Source organism: Macrobrachium nipponense, chromosome 12, assembly GCF_015104395.2.
Source record: "Macrobrachium nipponense isolate FS-2020 chromosome 12, ASM1510439v2, whole genome shotgun sequence".
Lineage (NCBI taxonomy): Eukaryota > Metazoa > Arthropoda > Malacostraca > Decapoda > Palaemonidae > Macrobrachium > Macrobrachium nipponense.
In genome coordinates this window covers 103662711-103687341 of record NC_087205.1, presented here as the reverse complement: position 1 = coordinate 103687341, position 24631 = coordinate 103662711, and the positions used below count along the sequence as shown (strand labels likewise).

General features: G+C 38.6%; 1 protein-coding gene across 1 annotated transcript in view; it reads right to left on the bottom strand.

Annotated features, from left to right (window-relative positions):
• LOC135224900 (uncharacterized) overlaps nt 1–24631 on the bottom strand; it is a 315424-nt gene that overhangs the window by 130775 nt on the left and 160018 nt on the right.

Below are 24631 nucleotides of genomic sequence, written 5' to 3'. Positions count from 1 at the left end.
GCACGCGAGTTTTAAAATTGTTCTCGGTGGTTCGGGCGAATCTCAGGACTTTACAGCAACAACCTTTCGTAACTTGAACTATTTTTGTATGTAGAGCCAAAAAAATCTTCGTATTTGCTTTAGTATCTCGAGTTTTTCGTAAGTTAAGCCCTTCGTATGCCGAGGTATATCTATATCTATATCTGTATCTATATCTATATCTATATCTATATATATATACGTATATATATATATATATATATATATATATATATATATATTAAATTTCTTATATCAGGATTGGACCCAGGTCTTCCAATTAAAAGGCAAGGCTGCTGCCAAGTAAGTCACACAAGTCATAAAAGAAGTTGGAACCTAAGTACCACTGTACCTAAGGCTTTACCTGGGCAAGCTAACTGCCTCACATACCAGCGTGTTATCCCCAACTTCCTGGCTTAGCAGTGATCTAATTGACAGCATTTCATTCAGTTTATCACTGCGATTGAATAGTATAGATTTTACTAATCAATATACAATCACGTCTAGAACAGAAATAAACTTCTGACTCAGATCAGGATCTAACTCAGGTCTTTCGGTCTTTTGATTGAAAGACCTGGGTTTGATCCTGATATGAGTCAGAAGTTTATTTCTGTTCCACACATGATTGTATGTTGATTTCTATGTAGTACTATATGCACTGTGTTTCAGAGTTAGCAAGATTCACCTTTAAAAATATATTTGATCTGATCATAGAAGCTAGAGCTTCAGCTGCTCTATCTGTAGCTTCTCTTGATGAACTTAGCAATGATGATGAAGCAAATAACAAAAACAATGCAAATCTATGGAAAGTTTGCTAATATAAAAAGAAAAAACCTAACTTTTAAATAGAAGTTCAAAATATAATGAGAAAAGAAACTGTAATATACAAAATTACCAATGTGTGTACAAAATCAGTACACAATATTCCTGGGCAAACAAAAATTGAAAAGGTCACACAGATCATAAACAAGGCAAAATACGTAAGTGCATAATACGTACATAAAAGACAACAAAAATAGTCGTTGAGATCCATGCAAAAACTATAATTAACCATAAAGAAACATAATGAATTCTGCAAATAAGCTTGTTGGTACTGTCATAAAAATGTAAACTAAAGCAATGAAATAGGCACTGCATAGCACAAATAATTACCAAAATAGTATAACATCGGGAAAAAAATTCATGCATAAGGCTTGGAAACTGTAAATGGAGATGGTTACGGTAATAAAAAACACCATGCAGAAAAACTGCAAAATAAATAAAAGTATAAACCATTATTAAAAGAAATGCTGTCAAACTGCAAATAATGTAACATTAAATAAGGCAAACAAACAAATAAAAATTATAAGGGAAAATTTCAATTTCAACATTGTAAGAACATGAAAGATCTTGTACCAAATTGGCAGTAGAATATGCGACGAATCAGAAAAAATGGGAATACGTATGGAGAAGAACAGACATACTGCTCTAAGACATTGGTTCTAACCAACTAGAGTGTATAAAGTTATCAAATTGCCAATTCCAATCAACTAAAGTATATCAAGTTATCAAATTGCCAATATTCCCCCTGCCCCCTGCTTCTTACTGCCAGCCAAAACCTCTTAGAGTCAATGAAAGAGTCTACCAGTGGCAAGGAAATTCTTCCTCTGGCAAAGAGAACTGCTTCAAAATCCTACAGGAGAATTTCTTTGCTCTCAGATACATAGCATGAAAAATCAAAGATGGCAATACCTTAAACAAAGTAAAAACTTGGCTAAAAAGATTAGAAAAATCCAAAGTTGAAAATTAAAACTGCAAACTCAGACTGCAGGACTTTCAGAAGGCTACTAAAAAAAAACATAAGTAATTAGCTGTTTAGGGCTTGTAGATTCTACAGGGGACTGATTTGTCTGGTATTTTGTTGACAAACTTACAAATATGTCTGCATTATTGACAGTCTTGTCATTTGACTGCAATTTCTACTTTAGGAATTATACAATTGATCCTTACCACACCCAGCTACCTTAATTTGCTGCTTTACAAGACCGTTTTAAACACAAAGTTACAGAACTTTTACATATAAATTCACTAATCATATAAATGCCTAACATTCATGTACTTTCACTATTCACTATGCATGTCCATCAGAAGCCTTCAGTAGTTACTGTGAAACATCAAAATTCATGGCCCAGGAAAGAGGCCACTGCCTATGATGGATTTATATGCATACCCTCAAGTTTGCTTCATCACAACCCAATTACTCATATATACTATGCCCAACATCCTATAAAGGCGGGAGGCTGAGATGTTGAATGTCAGTGTTTGTGTATGCTTGAAGAATCCAAGAGAGCACTTGGGGGCTGGAATGAGTCAGCAGCTCACTTATTTGTGATTAAAACCACTGATAAGTAAAACAAGACGCTTATAGCATAAAAGATGCTTTCAGACTGGAGAAACAGTATACAACTGCATTCATATGAGACTTCGTAGTTACTTACACAAGGAGTCTACGTTTCTTCATGGGGCCAAGAATGAAAGATGGGGACGAGTTACAAGGAAGTGGAAGATGATTAGTCTTCTACTTCTTCCCCAGCTCCAATATTTATAAGCCAATCCACTTATAAGAAACATTTTAAAAACAGAAGTTAAAGCAAATGGTAGTAACTGCCAGTTATCTATGCACAAAAATGAAATCAGATCCAAATTATGTTTACACGTAAGAGATATAAGGAGTGCTTTGGACTTGCACTCTTACTACTTCTGCTTTGCTGTTTAATAACCTGCCTCAGCCAACAGTTAAGGTAAGGAGAGGAATAGTTTGGAGTCTTTGGCTCTCTATAGTACATAAATCCTGTTGACCCTTGCTAGACAGGGAAACACTTCATTATTAATGATGAAGCATTGAAAAGCATGGTAAAGCATTGAAAAGACACAGTAAGTTCACAAAAAACAAAGCATTTAATAAAGCAGCTACTGACAATGATTCCATAATAAATACAAGAAAAATAAAATTAATTACGTACTAGTAAAATCAACCTACCTTGAGATAATGAGGTAGGTTATTAATTCCATCAGCCAAGCCTAAAAAATTACATGGTAAATATAAGGAAAAGAGACAGCCAGTTACCAAACTTGGCAAAAATTACCCAAAACAAAAGTGAAGAGGCAACACTGCTACAAAACTGAAGATTCATCCATCTCCAACTTCAAGTACTAGTTCCAGCTAAGCATAGGCCTAGAATATTAGCCTAGGTCTATGGGGTACACTTGAATTAGCTTGAGTTAATTGTCCTAAAATGAATGGTAGCCACCGAATGTAAGTCAGGACAATTTACATATTAATACACAGTAGTAATAACATTATAACAAGAACACCTGATGATAGGTCATCAATAAAATGTCAAGTCAATGACAAAAGTGAATAAGCTTGAGAAAATTAATGTCAATGTCCACAAAATGAAAGCACTTACAATGCTTGCTTCAATTCAGCTGGGCTTCAGAATAACAACACCTGAGGGAACTTCTTGTTAACATGTTAGCATTTGCCTCAAGAACACCACAAAAGTGTGAAAAATGTTAACCTTTGCCTCACAGACACCACCAAAGTGTATCTTGAAACTTTCTTGACAGGGTCTATGGCAATAGATAGACATGAAATTCAGTCAGCACTTACTTATCTCACACACAGAAATTATGTCACCTCTTGTGTCATGAACTCAAACTCCACGTCAAATACCAGGCTTAGACATAACCTCACTAAGTTTGAATGCTGAGCACAAACTATGTCTATTATGAACTGAGGACACAGGACAATTCCATTCACCATTATATGACGGTATAATCCTTGTAGGTTAAATTCTATTATAAACCTGTTTCACTAGTATCACAATAAAATTACCTCCACGTTTGGCATATCAATTACTCTATACACAAGGCTCTAGGGTCTCGCAACACACTTAAGATACCAACAACCATCTTGATATTACCCTGTACATAATAAAGACGAGAGGAAATAAGTCCACACACTAGCCCTTTGTTTTCTAATAGAGAAAAATTCCATTTATATAAATACATATATAGGAAACTAAAGAGAAATAAGTCCACACACTAGCCCTTTGTTTTCTAATAGAGAAAAATTCCATTTATATAAATACATATATAGGAAACTAAATACAGTATTAATGTATTAGAGTAAAAATATTTTCAATTTCCTCCCATATTATCATATGAAGTGGATTTCAATTGCAATAAAAGAGGCTATACAGCAGTAAATAACCCAATGACTAATTGCTGCTAATTTTGCGCAGTAGTGACTGTAGCTTCTGAATTACACACCTCACTGTTGACAACAAATTTAATGGTACATAAAAGGTAAAATTAGCCACACAACATTCAAACAGTCTTAACATTAACACTGAAAGGAAAAAAATAATATCACAACATTCAATGCAATTCAATTTTGGGGCAATATAAATATATCATCAATTTAAGTGTGTCCAATTTCCCCTAAATGTTGAAAACTATTTTTTTTTTTTTTTACAAATTTCCGTCTTCTAGACATAAACTGCACATACCACCTCAATCATTAGCCTCAGGGTCTTGTAAATCTTAAGTATCAACAAATTTTCTCTTGTCACCTCTTGAAGGAATCAACCTTGGTTGGGTTCATGAAATATTTCCATCCATACTAATATATATTAGAGTTAACTGCCACACTACAGTGTTTACAGTTACTTGGTTCCTGGAAAAATGGCAGCAACCAAAAGGCAAATCAAAATAACTATGAAAAAAATGAAGAAACCAGAAAAGCTAGAGGAATTCCCAAGGGATAAGCACCATGAAAACACTCCAAACCATAGCTTACCATAAATTTATGAGTAAAACTATTAAGCTACTGATAATTTGCCAATAATGCTGTACAGTAATTACAATTTATAAACAATAATAACCACATACGTATGGCATTTTCAGTCAACTTAAAATAAGGGTCATCAAAATTATGTCCACATTTAAAGACGGAAAGACTGCAATGTCCAAACTCTCATGGACACCAGATAATAAAGAATCAAGAAAGTAAGAAATAAAAACCTGAATGTGACACAGAAATGACAAGACCATGACACAAAGATTAACACGGATGAATTTGAATCCTTTAACTTCCATTCCTAACATATTTTGAGACTCACAGTCAAGACTTCAAGAAATGCTCAATATCCCAACAATTTTCAGCAAAAATCCTAGAGGTAAAAACTCCAAATTGGAAATTTAAATCGTGTTTTGGTACAGGCTTAGTTACCTTCTCTCTTAATTTTCCATATCACAACACTAAACTCTCTCATCTACCATTCTTTGTGACTATTTTCTACAGAATTCAGTATTCTAATAATGTAGGTATGTAACCACATCTGTGAAAAACTACACCACATTTGTGAAAATCTATACAATGCATTTGAGTGATGAAAATGAATAAAGGGAGCCTGAAATAACATGTAATGTACAGAAAGAGCTCCATAAGTAGCCTCACCAAATTAAGCAACTGATAATTTGGGATTAATCAAAGGTGATAATTTTGGGAAAGTTCATTAAAAAAAAAAAAAAGCTGCTCAAAATACTCTAGCTAAATCTACGGCATGAAAAGGAGACTTGCTATTAACACACCACATCTACCCACTTCAACAAACTATATGGCGTGATAACCTAAAGCTCCAATAACATTACATCAGCAGGGAACCAGTAGAAAAAATTACCTGATTCCACAATATGATCGAGGGTAGGGAACCTCTTCTTCACGGTGGGACTTATCATGACAAGTGTCATGACCTCAGCAAGGTTTACATACCGCATTACAGTTCTCCTCATCAATCGAGATCGGTGATCCTGCAATAACCCTGTTTATTCATATTTTAAATTCTATGGTAAAAGGACTCAAAACTACATAAACTTTAGGGTAGGTATTATCATGTTTGTGCTGGATCAGTGCAACATTATAATTTTTAAGCAATTTTCCCCATTAATTTAGCTTTCAATTGTAAGGTTAAACTTACACTAAACATCCCAGTTCTAGCCAATTAACGAATGTGAACATTACTTTATCCAATAGAATGAAAAAATAACTATTATCTTCCATGTTATCATCAATCAAAAAACTTCATAATTATTTAATATGTAATGCTTTTCTCAATTTCTAAGTACTGTGTCACTTTGATGGTCTGCTAATGATGGGATGTTAAAATAAAAAGTAGTACGCACACAGTGAATAATAAAATTATCCAAGACAACATAATACCGTGAATTTTCTCTCCCATCTATTAGTTTTCAGAAATCTTCGAAACATCAGCAGCAATTACAATATACTTTCTGCTCTGTGTAATTTTGACAGATTATTCTGCACAAACTTTGAAATAACTGGAAAATTACCAAATAAAATGCAACGAAACTCAATCATCAAAATATTTTTGTGTATCTTCAAATATATTCTTTATCCATAAGGAAATAATTTTTATTGCATGAATAACCACTCAATTATAAAATGCAAAATAACATAGAAGGGGGGAGGGAGGGACAAAAACCAATGAAATGTTAAATTTCCAAGTACATAAAGCAAATTCATCTGGTGATACAGCTAACCTAAAGTCCCGTATTTTCCAAATGATAGGTATAATGAAAAATGGTGAGACATGTGCCAAATGAAAAATTAGGAAACTACCTTGATGATAGACTACTAAATCTCAAATGAACCCAAACATCTTGGAAATTTATCCTTTATAAAATATCTCTCACCGGTGGGAACTCAATGTAAGGATGCATAGCTATATTTACTAAAGTCTTGCTATACATAAGAACTTATCAATAATAGATCACACAAGTCCTATATATGACTCCTAAACAAGATCCGCATTACACATCAAAAAATACAGTAAACTACTGTGCATTTCAGGGCCGTGTCTAATTGATTTTCATAGATAAAATCTTACCAAAGTTTCGGATATGGATTGTATTTTGCAGTTAGCTATTTGAAGCTACAACCTAATTGGCAAAAATATGCAGTGAAGTATATTGTTGATAAGGCACATAAAAGAGTATATAAAATAAATTTAAAGGGAAACAGGTAAATTTAGTAAGTACCCAAAGAGACAGACTAGTTGTGGTGTAAACTACAACATCAGATGTAATAGCAGGTTTCCCAAATATTTGACCATAATGTATAATAGTATTAAAGGGAAAGCCAGGCAAATCATTGTTGAGAACAACGATATTATGGTTTCCACTGGCGTTACCATGGGTAATGAAAAAGAATTTGGTATATACACATATGACAATATTATAGCAAAGGAATTTGGTAAATATACATATGGCAATATGTATCACTATTTTCATTGTACAATGTTACGTTGACTATACTACATAGTAATAATAATGCAATTGCTATTTACTCTTTAACTATCAGTTATACAAAACCTTTAGAATTGGTGAAATACCATCACACTGAATTGAAAATACTATTGTTTAGAGGTGTCTGGCATAATATTTTGACCTGATACTCTGGTAACCTTGTAGTACGTAATACGTAGTAAACACCGCATGTTTGTTTGTATGGTGTTTTTACGTTGCATGGAACCAGTCAGTGGTTATTCAGCAAGAAGACCAACGGCTTTACGTGACTTCTGAACCACGTCTTGGTAAACACCGCAGAAACCGCGGACGAGAGGGCAAGGGCTGCTGTTCATTCATAGGTTAAAGCCAGGTTATATGTGACTGCTGCTTCACATGTGGCAAACCTAGTAAATTGTCCTTATGGCTACCAGACTACTTTCGTGTTGCGTGTTTTTGCAGTATGCAACAAAGAGAATTGTAGGTGTCGTTAACTAATATTAACAGTTAAGGTTTAAACAAGCACCAAATGATTTAGACAAGAAGACAAAGATGACCTTTATAGGGGTAGTACTCAAATGACGAGTTTGAAAAAGAGAGATATACAAATATTTTGTTCATATCAAGGCCTTTCTAACTTTTCAGACCAAGAATAAAAATCAGCCAAATTTTCTTGAATGGTAAACTATCTCACTGACTAGCTGCAATGACCATTTTTAACAACTAACCTATGTAATATGTGTGTGTTTGTGTGTATAAAATTTAATTTATGTATTATGTGTATGTGCATTTACCTGATATCGAAGTATGAGTAATAGCAATGATAATGATTATAATATTAATAACAAGAATTAGTTGGGAAAAACTCTCTATCGCAAGAGTATATATAATGTTCTAAGAGGTCCACAATAATAAAAAATGTTGCGAGTTCGTGTATAATTTAAAAACCCTTTACAAAGCTTTTGAACCCTTCCCTGGGTTAATCGCGCGAGGGTAGTAACCTCTGCATACCAATGCTAACTTTTCTCTGATATATTTAGAAAGTATTTATATCAGAAAAGAGGCTAGAAGGACCTTTTCACTGGGCGACACAGGTCTCTCCCCAGAAATAGATTTTTCCTTTGTCAAAAAAAATTTTTTTTTTTACTTAAGATGAACCAAGGGAAGGTTCGAAAGCTTTGTAAAGGGTTTTTAAATTATACCCAAACTCGCACCATTTTTTATTATTGTGAACTTCTTAGAACAAAATACCGAATGATAAGTGTGATGAATATTAATGTCATTGTTATCAATATGATTAACATCAGCATTATTGTTATCTATCAGCATTATCAATCCTTGACATGGCTGTGTGCATAGGGGAAAAACAGTATGTTATATAATGCATTTTATTAACTGGCTAAATAGGTCTTTTTCTACACAGACCCTACGACAGTGTGGCAAATTTCGTGGGCGTCTGAACAACACTTTACGGATCCTTGAAACCCCAGGGGTAACAATGGTTTTCACAGTGTGTTTAAAACTTGGTGTATATTTCAAGTTAAAGGAAATGTGAATTATGTAATGGAACTGTATTATACAATTAGTATTCTCATTTGATGCTCATTCCCATATTGCACTCCACTTAGGTGTATAAGTGTGTGAAACAATATGTATACGAATTCCACACACTACTATTACTACTACTACCACCAACATCCGAGTCTTCATTCATAATGTTCATAGGCTGATCATCTGAGTCTTCATTCATAAAGTACATATATGGGCTGAGTGTCTAGTAAAGTATGTCATAGTATCTACACTACCAATGCGTGGAAGGGCCTTAATAATGAAGTTTTATTAGCCTCTATCTGCGAGCCTACTAAATGTAGCTAAGTTTCATTTTAAATTTCATTGATTCACTCTGATAAGTGCCTTAATCATCAACAGTAGACATCACTGCATATTTTTGCCAATTACGCTGTGACTTCAAATAGCTATTTCCAAAATACAATCCATGCCTGATGCTTTGAAAGATTTTATCGATGAAAATCACTTAGAGACGACCCTGAAATGCAAAGTAGATTTATAAAATTAATGTACCTTTGGGAGAGCAAGAACTTTTAGTAATTCTAGTTTCTATGAGGTCTCTTAAGGTTAACTTGCATGCTAAATAGTACAATTTCACAGATGAGAAATGATTCACCTCCCCTTGGTAACATTTAAGCCATATTATGGATACACAACAATACATAATAGAAAATAAATAATTGGCAAACTCCTCATTATACAGAATATTTACCACATTCTTCAGTTTAAATGGACACATGAATAAATGCATGAAATACATACATATACAGATTCTCTAACATCTTACTAAATGTCAGGAATGGAAAAAGAAATAAACTATCAGTCTTGCATCTTGATAAGGTTTGGATCTCCTGGAGCATTAGCCAAGCATATTGAACTTGACGTCAACCTGACCTCAACCTCAATGAAGTTTCCACCAGACTATAAATGGCATCACCCTCCGATTGTGCTACTTAATTGAGGACGACTTGAAGCGAATAAAAATGAGCATTCTTAGAGCACTCACTTGGAAAGTGACTAAAATTTCTTTTTGGTCCTCCAAGGATGACAGATTCTGATGTGAAACCCCTTCACAGTAGGAATTTGCTGAAGTGACAACATATTAGCTGAGGACTATTTTGTGTGACTGTTTATATCTCCATAAAACAATCTTGATTTCCTTGTTGTGAAGATAGTGACAGTTTCGAGGTTTAAGTTTGCTTATGTATGGTCTGGTCTGAGTTGTACTGTTTCCTTTTTCCTACAAAGAACATACTCTTTATGAAATTTCCTTTCAAGGAAACAAGAATAGTAGAACCCACATATTCATGGGGAATGGGTACAAGATCCACCTGAGAATAGCTAGAATCCATGAATACTTATACCCCTCTAAAGTTGCTTAGAACTGCCTATTTTGATAGAAAAAAAAAACTTATACCCGAGTTATTTAATAGTTTTATCACAAAAAGTGCATTTAGTCACAAAAATTATATTAAAATACAGTAATTTGTGTATATTTCTCAGTGAAAAATACTGCATTAGGCGAATTTCAGCAAATAATGGGTATATATGGTCCATAGAAAAATCTATGAATGGATGAGTCCGTGAATAGCGGGGGTTGACTGTACTGTAATCCAGTTCCCATCCTTTTGCATCATACTGCACCTATTGTTTACATTTTGCTTATCACTGAAGTGTTACTGTAATTTAAAATAACTGTCCCTAGAGGTTTTGCAGCCATTCATTCACTTGAAAGAGTGAAGGTCAGGACAGTTAGGTGGGTTAGGATGAAAACTCAAAAGACTATACTAATAACCTTTTTAACCCAGAAAGCCCATTCATATATCTAAAGATGTAGGGCTAATAAGTTCAAATCCATTGTTATGAATCAACAGTAATGTCTTCAATTTATTGTGACTTCAATGACAAGAATAGTTGAAATAGTGCTCAACATTTCCTTGAATTAAAAAACCAAGAATAATGACCACAATTATCAATAAAAGATCATAAAAATAATAAAAATATTTTCGCAAACACTGTGCTAAATTAACATACCCAAAGTACAGTTATTTCATAAGAATGCCATCATGTTTTTAGTCAAAACTGTGCATCTAACATGTACATATCAGGCAATGTAAGTACAATGTGAGCATCTAGTTTTATTTACAAGACAATACACACTTACTTTGTTAGTAGTATACAAGGATCACTGCAAGACTCTATAGCCTTCAAGAAGTATTACTTCCAATTCATGAGCAATTAACATTAACTTTGGTCAACCATCACCTTACTTAAATTTGAACAGGATTTCATTAATTAAATGAATTAAGACTGGCCTTTATTTTTACAACTCCACTTTCAACCATAGAAAGAAATTCACCAATCTCACTTCTCAACCTATTTGTGGAATAGCAACAAACAGCGTGAAAAAGTTTTGAGTGCCTTCTAGAACTAAAAATTAATGCCTTTTTGGTCAATATAGCCAACTTAGATGCTAAGATCTCCAGAATGTAAAATATGTCAAGAGATATCTGAATACATATATTACTGTACTGTAGTTGAAATACATGTACCAATAAAGTTAGTTACCATAATGTCTACAGTATAATTCTTTAAATCAGTTTCTCTATTAATCTCTTATTCCAAAGTGAAAAGTAAAGCCTTTTCACCCTAAATTCTTAAGACAGCATTTATAAATGCAACACAGGGGATACATTCCTGAAGTAGGAGTATAAATTTTTAGCATACTGTACATGAATTTCACAGTTTATCATAAAATTAAGCCATCCAAGGTCTAAAGCAAAGAAAAAAGTTGAAATTAATGCAGACATTAAAACCACAATTATTACTCATAAAAATGCAATGTTCTATATTTAAAAGTGATAAAATTAAAAAACCCTCAAGTGTTGCTTGTGGTTTTAAGCATCTTATTGGGATGACAGCCTTTCAACTTTTATCATTAAAACAACACAGGCCACTTGTTTCAAGTGTGTCCTAGTAAGTGGTGCTATAAGCTTATCATTATACAAATGCCTTTAACAAAAACCACCTACACAGGAGCCTCTCTTTTGCCCTGTAGGTGAAACAACTTTTCTGGTGCCAAAGGACATCAAATTCACAAGGAGTGCTTCTGTGATTCACATTTAAAGCCTTCATACCACTGTGTATAACCCATATTTGAAAACATCATTGTGCAAAGATAACTATGCAATCAAAACCAAATGCAAACAACTCTTGTTGACCCTAGAATTTCAATGTAGTGGCACCAGTTGTAAACAAATACAAAAACTGTAGTATTTAGAAAGGGTAGAATACGTACATCCAAAAAGGATGACAAACTATCAAAATGAATTTTTGCCATGATAAAAAGCTAATGATTTTCATACATGAAGAAATATCAAATCAAGGCCAGAGGCAATCGATTCCTATTACGTACATCTGTTGAGGCATGAGTGGAAACTTTCAGGGGAAAAATAAGTAGAACATAAATAGTCATGAAACAATTCATACAGAAAGTTGAATTTTACTACATCATATAAAAAACCACAGAAATTAGTTTCAAATGATGGCCACTAGTTTACTGATGAAAGTGGCATCAATAACAATACATACAGTACAGTACAGTACAGTATTTTATATATAATCCCAACACATAAGAACTTGCATCAATGTAGGATCACTAAGTAATAAAAAAAAGATGACTTAAAAGGGCCTACAGCATATATAAAAAGAATAATTGAATACCACTCTGTCGTCTTTCTGTCACAGGTATTTCATATCCCATCTAGAGAAAACAATTATTCTTAGGACCATTGCATAGCATTTCTTTATTTACAGGCAGAAAAACGTACTGGACAAAAAAATAAATAAAATATAAATTAATAAACAAGGCAAGCAATAAAAAAACTGAAAGCAGCAGATAAAATACATAAAAGTAATTCCTCAAAAACGTAAGACTATATCAATAGATGTTCAAATCTTGAAATATGTTAAATAACGTCTTCAAAGCTAAACTTGATGATATGACATGATTCCACAACTATATTTAATGAATGCTAGCCATCAGTTCCTTAAATTACACTTCTCATCCTTCATTCTAATCAAGGCTGAAATTGTCAAGATAGTCCAGTTTTGTATTTCCTTTTTCGAAAATGAAGTTTATGATATACAATGAATGGAGATGATAATGGAAATGAGTGATAATCATGCTCATGTGCAAATTAAATGTCTAAACCAATTGAACTAACTGAGGGGTAATAAAAAGATGAACCATTAATATTAAAGTCAACAGGAAAGTTTGTGATAAAAGAAGAATGGTTAGAGAGGGAAATTTTTGGGAAGTAATAACAGAAATAGCATGGGAAATAAATAAATATCTTAAGCTAAAAGCACAGTAATAAGTTAAGAAAAGTATTGTGCATTCTGGGAGCAAACGTACAAAAGAATCCTGACTGGAATCTCATACTATATATATTGACATCCCTCATGAGGTCTAATTTAGTTCAATCATAGGCCGTAAGTGATTTTGGGAATCTCCCAATTCATCTTCTTTACTAAGGCCATTTGCTAATTTCAATAAAATTTGAATTATCTGGCAACCATCCTGCCTTGTTTTAGATAATCCTTCACATTTATGATGTGCAGAATATAAACATAACCCCAAATTCAGGGTATTTCATTTTTGGTCAAGTCAACAATATACTGCTTTCAATCCATTATGTTCATATCAGGATCTATCCTATGAACTAATGATGAGCTTAAGTCTTAATACGAACCTGACTGTCATAAAAGGACAGAGATTTATTCCCTTCATTGACAAAGATGTCGCTCTACATTTCCTTTAAAAACAGCCTCTCTCTCTCTTTGAGCATTAAACACCCACGCCAAGGAAAAGCCTGTACGTACTGTCTACCAGACTCAAAGAACTACTTTCTTTACTTCTTTCTTATTCAGTGAGACAATCTCCTTAGTAATTTTCACCATTACTATGAATTTCAAATAATTTTAAAATTTATTAATGCTGCATATTACTTCGATAGCTCGGAGTTTTTCAGGAGTATCAATATCTCTGCTTTATTAAGGACAACACCTGTGTCTTGACAACACTGTTTCATAGTGAGAAGAGATTCATGGCCTCTCTGAGTCTCCGGAATTTCTCAATAATGTTCAAAACTCCAACAGTTTTTACACACATTTTTCACTCACAGGTAGGCAAACTTGTGATTTGCAAATCTTTAGCCTCCCACAAGTCACAAGAGGTAATGCTGCTAATCCTGAAGAACTGTTTAAATCAAGAGGAACTTTATCCTCTATTCTGATACTGCTTAATGGAAGATTCAGTATTGTCAATCTTCAAGTTGTGACTAAAGGCAGTTCTGAACTGTCAAGAAACTTGAGGCATATATGCCTTGGAAATTGCACTTACTGTGTACCAAAATAGTTTATAAATCATTCTAAGTGAGGGAAGAAGCCCTGAAAGATACTGCCAATCCTAAAGAAGACAATTAAAAAAGAACAAAACAAAAAAAGTGAAGGTTATATAAGTAAACAGAGGAAAGTAAAATTTCAATTCACAGTTCAACTAATTTCAGCTTCAAACCTATGGAAGCAATAAAAAAACCCTAAGCTAACCAAGCTGAACCAAGTGCAATCCGAGTGGCATACTGGACAGAGTTGCATGGAACCCTAGCTCGAGACTATTCATCACCAGGAAGCTAATGATATTCCAAACAATAAGGATTGAAGACCCTTGTACTTTTCTACATGGGAGAGTGAAATATCTCAAACTTACCCAGAAATCCAGTTGCAGGTTAATTGAAAATTCCAGTCTAATGATACTGAGATACTGAAGCTCCTAAACATCAGAGGGATGTTCTTACAACTCATAGTACTGAAGCATGTACTGAAGTCCTGCCAAACTTACAGTATAGACGAAACAGACCTAATTTTTCAGGGTTATTCCTGGAGAGGAAAAAAAACAAAACTTTGCCACCTCATCAGTTACTCTGCACATTTAACTATGTATTAAGAATTGATAGATTGATATTCATTTCTCTTGACAGGTCATCAACTCTCTCATTAAATATCAAATTTCAATAGGCCTACCTATTACTTTGAGTACCTCAACATGATATTGTTAAACTACAATAAAGTTTTGTACATACTTACCTGCAGATATATACTTAGCTATAGTCTCCGACGTTCCCGACAGAATTTCAAATCTCGCGGCACACGACCGACAGGTAGGTCAGGTGGTCTACTTACCGCCGCTGGGTGGCGGGATGTACGAACCACCCCTCCCGTAAGCTTGTCAGATTTTTCTCTTCCACCTGTCTCCTGAGGGAGGCTGGGTGGGCCATTAATCGTATATATCTGCCAGGTAAGTATGTACAAAACTTTATTGTAGTTTAACAATATCATTTTTGTACATGAACTCCCTGACAGATATATACTTAGCTGATTGGCACCCTTGGTGGAGGGTAAGAGACAGCTCAATAATACAGGTAAGACGGGAAACAACTAATGTTGTAGGATATAAAAAACCTTGGTTCTCACCTTTTCAGGATGAAGACTTCATAGATACTATCTCTGAGTCTGCATTGCCTGGAGAGCTACAGCTAGGACGTGACTGATGCTGAAAGACTCTCGGATCTACCACTGGGATATGTGATCCCATATTGTTGGTAGAATCCAAGTCGGATGTGTTAGAGGGACCTTGTCCGCTTACCTAACAGATCCTTACCACTACCTCTGCAAGGAGCCAAAACCCACCAGACCACCTAACCAAAATACAAAGGGTTTAATATTACGACAAAAAAGAGGTGCCTCCTGCAACCTCTTTCAGACTAACCAAAAAAACAACAATATAAAATATAGGGATAACATATAAAAAATTTACACAGGATAAGTTTCAGCTCCCTGCCCCAGCACCGAATCCGCCGATACGAAAGGACCCAAGGCGAAGCATTTATCATATGTGATTTTTACATCACGTAGGTAGTGGTTTGCAAAAAAAAAAAAAAGAAAAAACCGATTGGCATCTCCAAAAAGTCGCCTCCATCAAGTTCCGCACAGACATATTTTTCTGAATGCAAGCGAAGTTGCGATGGCTCTCACCTCGTGAGCTTTCACTTTCAGTAGTCTAAACTGATCTTCCTTACAGGCAACATGTGCCTCTGTAATAAGGCTTCTCAGAAAAAAGGAAAGAGCATTCTTCGACATGGGCCGAGTGGGGTCCTTTACGGAGCACCAAAGTACATCTTGATTAGCCTTAAGTGTTCCTTCCTCTTAAGGAAATACTTCATAATTCTCATAGGGCAAAGAGTTCTTGGTCAGGCTCTTCCCTACTAGAAAAGATAAACTACGAACTTCAAAGCTCCTGGGAACAAGGGCGTGATGGGTTTTCATTCTTTGCAAGGAAACTTGGAAGAAACGAACATACCATAGAATCTTCCTTAAACCCTACATTGCCCTCAATAGCTTGGAGCTCACTCACTCTTTTAGCTGTAGCTAGGGCCAAATAAAAGGAAGATAGCCTTCTTCGTCAAGTCCTTGAAAGAGGCTAAGCCAGGAGGTTCGAATCTAGACGATCCAAGGAATTGTAGGACTTTACGTCTAGATTCCAGTTCGGTACTACATGAGGACGCTTAATGGTTTCAAATGATCTAATAAGATCATGCAGGTCCTTATCATCGGATATATTTAAGCCTCTATGCCGAAATACCGCCGCCAACATACTGCGGTATCCCTTAATAGTTGACACAACCAGATGACATTCTTCTTTGAGGAAAATAAGGAAATCCGCAATTTGGGTCACAGAGGTACTGGAAGAGGAAATGTTCTTCCTCTTGCACCAACGTCTGAAGACCATCCCACTTTGACTGGTATACACGCAAGGTGGAAGGTCTCTCGCTCTTGCGATTGCTTTAGCAGCTGCTGCTGAAAAGCCTTTCGCTCTGACCAAACTTTGGACAGTCTGAAACCAGTCAGGACTGAGAGCGAGGAGATGTGTACCTGTCGAAGTGGGGTTGTCTGAGTAGATCGCTCCTTAGCGGAGCGATCTTGGAAGGTCCACCAACCATTCCAGTACCTCTGTGAACCATTCTTGGGCCGGCCAAAAGGGAGCGATTAAGGTCATTCTCGTTGAATCGGACTCTACGAACTTCTTGATAGTTAGCCCCAGGATCTTGAAGGGGGGAAACGCGTAGACGTCGAGTCCGTTCCAGTCTAGAAGAAGAGCATCTATTGCCTAGCTCACTCTGCCTCTGGATCCGATATCGGAGAGCAGTAAGGATCCAGCCTCTTGTTCTTTGACGTGGCAAAGAGGTCTATGTGTGGCCTGCCCCATAACTTCCACAGGCTCTGGCATACCTCCAGATGAAGGTCCACTCTGTGGGAAGGACCTGATCTTTCCTGCTGAGGAGATCTGCTCTTACATTCCTTTCTCCCTGCACGAACCTGGTGAGAAGCTTGATTCCTCTTTCTTCTGCCCCACAGAAGAAGGTCTCTTGCTGTCTCGTACAGGGAGAAGGAATGCGTCCCCCCCTGTTTCCTGATGTATGCCAGAGCTGTAGTGTTGCCGCGTTTGACCTGCACTACCGATCTTCTGACTTTGGGCTCGAAAGCCTTCAGAGCCAACCACACAGCCATCAACTCCTTTCTGTTGATGTGCCAGGCTATGGCTACCTGGTCCCCCACCCAGGTACCTGACACTTCGTTGGTTCCCAGAGTTGCACCCCACCCCATGTCCGACGCGTCGGAGAACAACACCAGGTTGGGGGTCTGTGATTGAAGAGACAGTCCCTTCGCAAAGAGGTTGGGATCTGTCCACCATAAGAGATGTTTCTTGATGTCCTGGGATAACGACAGGGAGAACGTCAAATCCTGAGAACGACGACTCCAATTCCGATGAAGAAAGAATTGGAGCGGTCTCAGGTGCAACCTTCCTAGGGAAACGAATTGCTCCAGAGAGGAGAGTGTCCCCAGCAGACTCATCCACTCCCTCACTGTGCATACTTCTTTCCTAAGAAGGTTGTTACTCTCTCGAATCCTCGGGCTATCCTTTCCTGCGAGGGAAAAGCCCGAAAAACTCAGAGAGTTCATCTGTATCCCGAGATACACACACTCTTGCTCGGGAATTGTGATGACTTCTTGAAATTGACGAGAAGTCCCAAAGCCTTCGTCAATTCTAAGTTACTTGTAAGTCCTTCAAACAACGATCTTCTGAATTGGCCCTTATTAGCCAATCGTCGAGGTACATGGATATCCTCACCCCTTTCAAATGAAGCCATTGAGCCACATTCCTCAAAATCCCCGTGAACACTTGAGGGGCCGTCGAGAGGCCGAAACACAGAGCCCTGAACTGAAAAATTTTTCCCACCCCCCCATCATGAATCTGAGAAACTTCCTCGAGGGAAGGATGGATCGGTACGTGGAAGTAAGCGTCCTGAAAATCCAAGGAAACCATCCAGTCCCCTGGACGAAGCGCTGCCAGCACTGATGAAGGCGTTTCCATCGTGAACTTCTTCTTTTCTACGAAGAAGTTCAGGGCGCTTACATCCAACACCGGTCTCCATCCCCCTGAGGACTTCGGAACTAGGAAAAGGCGGTTGTAGAAGCCCGATGAATGATGGTCTGTCACTAGTTCGATAGCCCCCTTCTCCAGCATCTGATTCTACTGCTAGATGGAGAGCTTGATTCATGATGGGGTCTCTGTACCTGGCCGTCAGTTCCCTTGGGATGGTCGTCAAGGGAGGTCTTTCGACGAAAGGGATGAGGTAACCTCTCCTCAAAATAGAAAGGGTCCAAGGATCCGCCCCTTTTGGGACCCAGACTTCTGCAAACTCTAAGAGTCTGGCGCCCACCGTTGTTTGAAGGACTTGCAAGTTATTTGGGGGCTTTAACAGACTTGGCGAAAGTCTTACCCCTTCTTGAAGGTTTACGACCTCTAAACATAGAGGTTCTTGATGAAGATGCCCCTCGAAAGGGTTCTCGAACACTTGCCTTTTCCTTCTTAGCCTTGGTAGGGAAGGAAGGGCGAGGTTTTCTTGCCGACTGTGCCAAAAGGTCCTGGGTGGCTTTGGCCGAAAGAGACCTCGAAATGTCCTGCACTCGATGTTTCGGGAACAACTGAGTAGACAGAGGAGCAAACAGCAAAGAAGACCTCTGAGCATGGGAGACCGACTTCGTTAAGAAGGAACAGTAAACCGACCTCTTCTTCACGATGCCTGCCCCATAAAGGGAGGCGATTTCACTCGCTCCGTCTCTTACTGACTTGTCCATACAAGACAAAACACACATAAGATCATCTGGTGAAAATTGACGCTGGCACTTCAATTTTCTTGGCTATGGACTCCCAACGACCAATCAAGGAAGTTAAATACTTCTAGCACTCTAAACATACCTCTGAGCAAAATGATCCAATTCGTTCATTGCCCAAGTCGTCTTAGCAGAGTTAAGGGCAGTTCTCCTTGTCGAATCTACCAGTGCCGAAAAATCCGAATCAGCCGAAGACGGTAGACCCAATCCTAAGGGCTCTCCTGTTTCGTACCAGAAACCAGCGCGTCCTGATAACTTCGAAGGAGGAAAAGCGAACATCGTTTTCCCCGCTTCTTCTTTGGAAGCCATCCAGGAACCAAAACTCCTCAGTGCCTTCTTCATAGAAAAGTTGGTTGGCTTCATCCTCACACAAGAAGAACTCTTCGCTGTCTTCGCCGTTGAGGGGAAAAAAGTGAGTGAGGAGAAGGAAGGAGCCGTAGGCGTAAGGGAATCCCCAAAAACTTGTAAAAGTAGCTCTGTAAGCTTCTTGTAAGAAGAGACAGCAGCAGAAGTGTTCGGTTCCTCATCCAAACCTTCTAGGACGTCTTGTCGAGGCGAGCGCGGAAGATCCTTAGGTGACGAAGGGATCCTAGCAGGAGTTGAGCGAGAGGTTGGAGAAACGCCCTCTCTTAGAAGAGTTCACATCCACTGGAGAACGATGAGAAGATCTGGGAAGTATACGATGAGACTCCCTCTTCGAGGTATACGGAATCTCAGCCGAAGGAGAGGTAGGGCTCCTACTCCGAGAATTCTCGGAAACATCCGCAGGGCGCTTACGAGGAGGCGAGCGCCTACTATACTCTATGCACCTATCCTGGGCGAGCGGCTGCCAGGAGAAAGAGCGCCTATCGAGAGCAGAGCGCTTGCGCGGCTCTCCATACCTGTCCAGTTGCGTACGATCAACGGAAGTTCGACTGGAAGGCGAAATGCGCCTACTAGGAGAAGGGCTGCTTGCGAGACTCTGACGCTAACAAGAGGGTAACATTCAGGAGAAGGGCGCTTCAAAACTAACGAGCGCCTACTTGGAGAAGGGCGCTTCCGGGATTCCTGGTGCCTACCAAGAGACAAACGGTCAGGAGAAGTGCGCCTAGAAGCGGGAGAGCGCTACACGGAGAAGGGCGCGCTTGAAAGACTCTTGTTGTCTGCCCTTAGGGAGAATAATCAGGAGTATGACGCCTTAAAAGAGACGAGCGCCTACTAGGAGAGCTATGTGCAGTAGGCTCTTGGCGCCTACCTTGCGGGGAGCGGCTAACAGTAGGCCGTCTATCATGCACACGACTCCTACCAGACTCTAGATGCCTGTCAGGAGAGAAGTCACGATCCGATACTCGAGGAGAGTGACATCTGGAAGAAGAACGCCTACTTGTATAAGGGCGCCTTCTATAATCTTGAGGCTGCTGAGGAGAAGTCTCACGCGAGGGAGTTGAAGAAATCGCGTGATGAGCAGGTGCAGTGCGCTTACCGGAAGCGGGAATCCAATCTGGAGAAAAAAACTTCTTTCTCCATAGAGCGTCCTACCGATGTTTGGCGCCTTGAAATTGAAAGAGAGCCAGGCGAGCGAGGGCGCTCACGCGAGTGAGGGCGCTCCCGCGAGCGAGGGCGCTCACGCGAGCCCCCACCTTCATACGAAACCTCCCCATATGAAGGAGAACGATCCTCTGAAGAGCGGCGCCTAGATCTCTTGATCGGAAGAGAAACGTCCTTCTTCCTACGTGATCTAACTGCTAGAGAGTCTGCTAGCGCCGTGATCTGAGCTTGAAGTCCCGCGAGTACTCTCGTAGGAGAATCTTCTAATTCTTCCTCGGAAGCAGGCGCCGAGTGCGGAGCGCGAGAAGAAGAACGATCACAGGATTTCTTGTGTTTCTTCGCCTCCACCGACGATTCTTCCGGGAAAACCTCCGGACTAGAAGCCAAAGGACTGCAGGGAGCCTTCCAAGCCCTCTTCAACGGGCGCGACGCATCCGGGGAGTTCCAACCTCTCTTCGGAGAGGGAGACGACGAAGAGGAGAAGCATTGGCGTAGGAGCTCCTTCTTGTAGCGATCCGAGGGCACCTGGTGGGAGCGTACTTCAGGATCTGCCGAGGGGACGCCTGACCGGTGGGGGCTCTCCCTAGCCCTCCTGCGGCTTTCGACTTTCCTACTCCACTGGAACTGGGAGTCTGGAAGAGTCTAGGCCTAGAGGCACTAAGGAGCCGGTCAGACGCACCCTCCACAACACTGGGGACACTGCACTGATCACTAACACTCTCCTTACCTTCCAACTGACGAATCTTCTGATCCACAGAACGATTCTTGGCTTTCAGAGCTGCCGCCTCCGAAGGCGAATCTCCGGCTTCGGTGCGGGGAGCCGGGGCTGCAACTTGGGAAGAAGGTTCTAATTCTACGTTAGTACTATTAGGATCCACATCCAACTCACTCATTCTAGATCTGCTAGAACTTCTAGAGGAAGCCTTACGCACTCTATCACGTTCCAACTTCCTAACATAAGAAGAGAGAGCCTTATATTCTTCTTCATTCAATCCCTTACATTCACTACAAGGGTTAGCAAACGCACAATCATTCCCCCTGCATTTCATGCAAACCGTGTGGGGGTCTACCGAAGCTTTCGGCAACCTCACCTTACATCCTTCATTCACGCAAACCCTAAACAACACCGAAGTTTAACTACCGATTCTAGATCAGACATCGTTAAAGAAAATCAAACTCAAAATCAAACCGTCCACAATCAGCGTATGCCAAGCCAAACCAAAGAAAGCGAATACGTCACCAAAAGAAGTCCAAATTAACTCCAGGCAAGCGAGAATCGAAAAACTATCGAGAGGAACCGACAACAGTTGTTATCGTTCCCGCGACAGAGAAAAATCTGACAAGCTTACGGGAGTGGTTCGTACATCCGCCACCCAGCGGCGGGTAAGGTAGACCACCTGACCTACCTGTCGCGTGTGCCGCGAGATTTGAAATTCTGTCGGGAACGTCGGAGACTATAGCTAAGTATATATCTGTCAGGGAAGTTCATGTACCAAAAATGACATTGTACGATATCCATCCTTTCTTTATTCCAGAACTTCTTGCCCAGTCGGGCAACAAGTTCAGTCAAATCTGCTACACATCTAATCTGCTAAACAGCATGACGGTCCCTAATTTTAGGTAAAGTCTTTTTGTAAGTTTGAAATTATTGCACATGCAGCCTGCATGCTACTCTCCCCACAAAATGCTTTATGTTAATTCATTTTCAAGTGTGTATTCATTTAGTATGAGCTATTACAAACACTGAAAATAGTAGTGCTATAAATGTTTTTATATTAATTAAATTTTGAAAACTATAAATAACAGGTTCAGAAGAGCCTCTTGTATGTAAATTCTTTGAGTTTACCAATGGAACCAACCAACTACAAACCAACCTCAAAAATTCTAATTCCCTGGTATGTTTTTAAAATATGTCAGACCACTACACGATTCTGTTGAGGTTTCCAAGATTTTATTAGGATAATTAGGTACATTATTTCCATATTCAACTCCAGCATTAGGAAAATACCTCCATAAAGCAGCATTATATACAGTAGTACCTCGAGATACGAAAGGCTCAACTTATGAAAAATCCAAGTTACAAAAGTAAAGACGAAAAATTTTACTGCTCTACATACGAAAAGTTTTCAAGATACGAAAGGTTTCTGAAAGTCCGAGATTCGCCCCATAACAATTTTGAAACTCGCGCCGCACGCCGCCATCTTAGTTATAGTAGACACGCCACCATCCTCCTGCTCTCCCATTGGTTCCTGATGCTAGCCAAGCCATGAAACCTTCTCTCTAATTGGACAGCATCCCTCCCATCATGCATCTTCTATACATACGTACTACGTGTTGGCGTGCTTTACCTCGGCCACTTCGCACCCGAAACTTTACCGTACGCAATCGGCATTCGTTCGCTCCAACGATTTAGTTTAGTAACGTAAATTCATTAGTGATTTCATTGCAGTACGTACATATTATCGTGTTGTGCTACTTTATCGTGTTGTGAGAACGTAACTTAATTACGTACAGTGCATAGAGTCATGGGTCCCAAGAAAGTTGCTGAAGTTCACAGAAAGAAGAGAATGCTTCCTATGGAGACGAAAATGGAGATGATAATAAAGTATGAAGCTGGCTTGCGGTTGAGTGTGATCGCTAAGGAATACGGCCAAAATCCGTCGACGATAGGCACCATCCTTAAGCAGAAGGAAGCCATCAAAGCAGCTACACCTTCCAAGGGCGTCACTATTTTGTCCAACAAGAGGAGTCATGTGCATAATGAAATGGAAAGGCTGCTTCTTGTATGGATCTAGGACAAAGAAATCGATGGCGATACGATAACCGAGACGGCAATCTGCCAGAAGGCCAGCGCTATTTTCGGCGATTTGATTGCCCAAGCCAAAGACGACGGCGGAGAGGGGACATCAACGGCAACCCCAGAGTTCAAGGCTTCTCATGGGTGGTTCGAAAAATTCCGTAAACGGACTGGCATCCATTCGGTGGTGAAGAAATTGAAATTACGTAAACTATAAAAAAGTAAAACGAAATGTAAAAATCAAAAAAAGACAAAATAAATTTTATTTTAAGTTTTTTGTAAAGTTAAGTGTTACAGTTTTGTTAATGTGTTTTGTAAAGTTTAGTTTGTTTTTTGACATTTTTTTATGTGTTTCGTAAAGTTAAGTGTACCTATCTGCCGTTTGTCCTCCTCCTCCTCCTCTGCCGCCACTTTCGGAGATAGCCTCACTCGAAAGGTAAGCTTCGACATTTTACGTTACAGTAATAATATTTCTTGTACATTAATATACACTTTATTTACATGTTTGGATTTTTATTCTTAATTTAGGAATTGAATGGTCCAAATTGTTGTAGTATTTCATTGTTTATAAGGTCAATTTAGCTTTATCATGAAATTTAATGGGGTGTTTTGGAGGGCTTGGAACGGATTAGCCATTTTACATGTAAAATGTGTTCCAAGATACGAAAAACTCATTATAAGAAGGCCGCCTCGGAACGGATTAATTTCGTATCTCGAGGTACTACTGTATTTGATCACGATACGTGCCAAAAAATTTACTTTGTGGAAATGCCTAAAACACCATAAAACATAATTTTTCCCTCCTACACCAAGTACCTTCAACATTTCAACTCAAACCTCTGGTGGACCAAGTGATTTCCCAATCTTTATTTTACTTAAAGCTTTCTTTGTATCTACAGATTTTATCTATATCACCAGCCCCTCCACTGCCTCCACCTCCCCAAAATCCCTAAAAATCCTTACATAAATCTAACGCAGGGTGAAACTACTAACCTATATGCAAAAGTATACAAACAGCTTTGCTCTTCTTCAGGTAATGTATAATATCTGAAATAAAACCTTATGATCATTCTT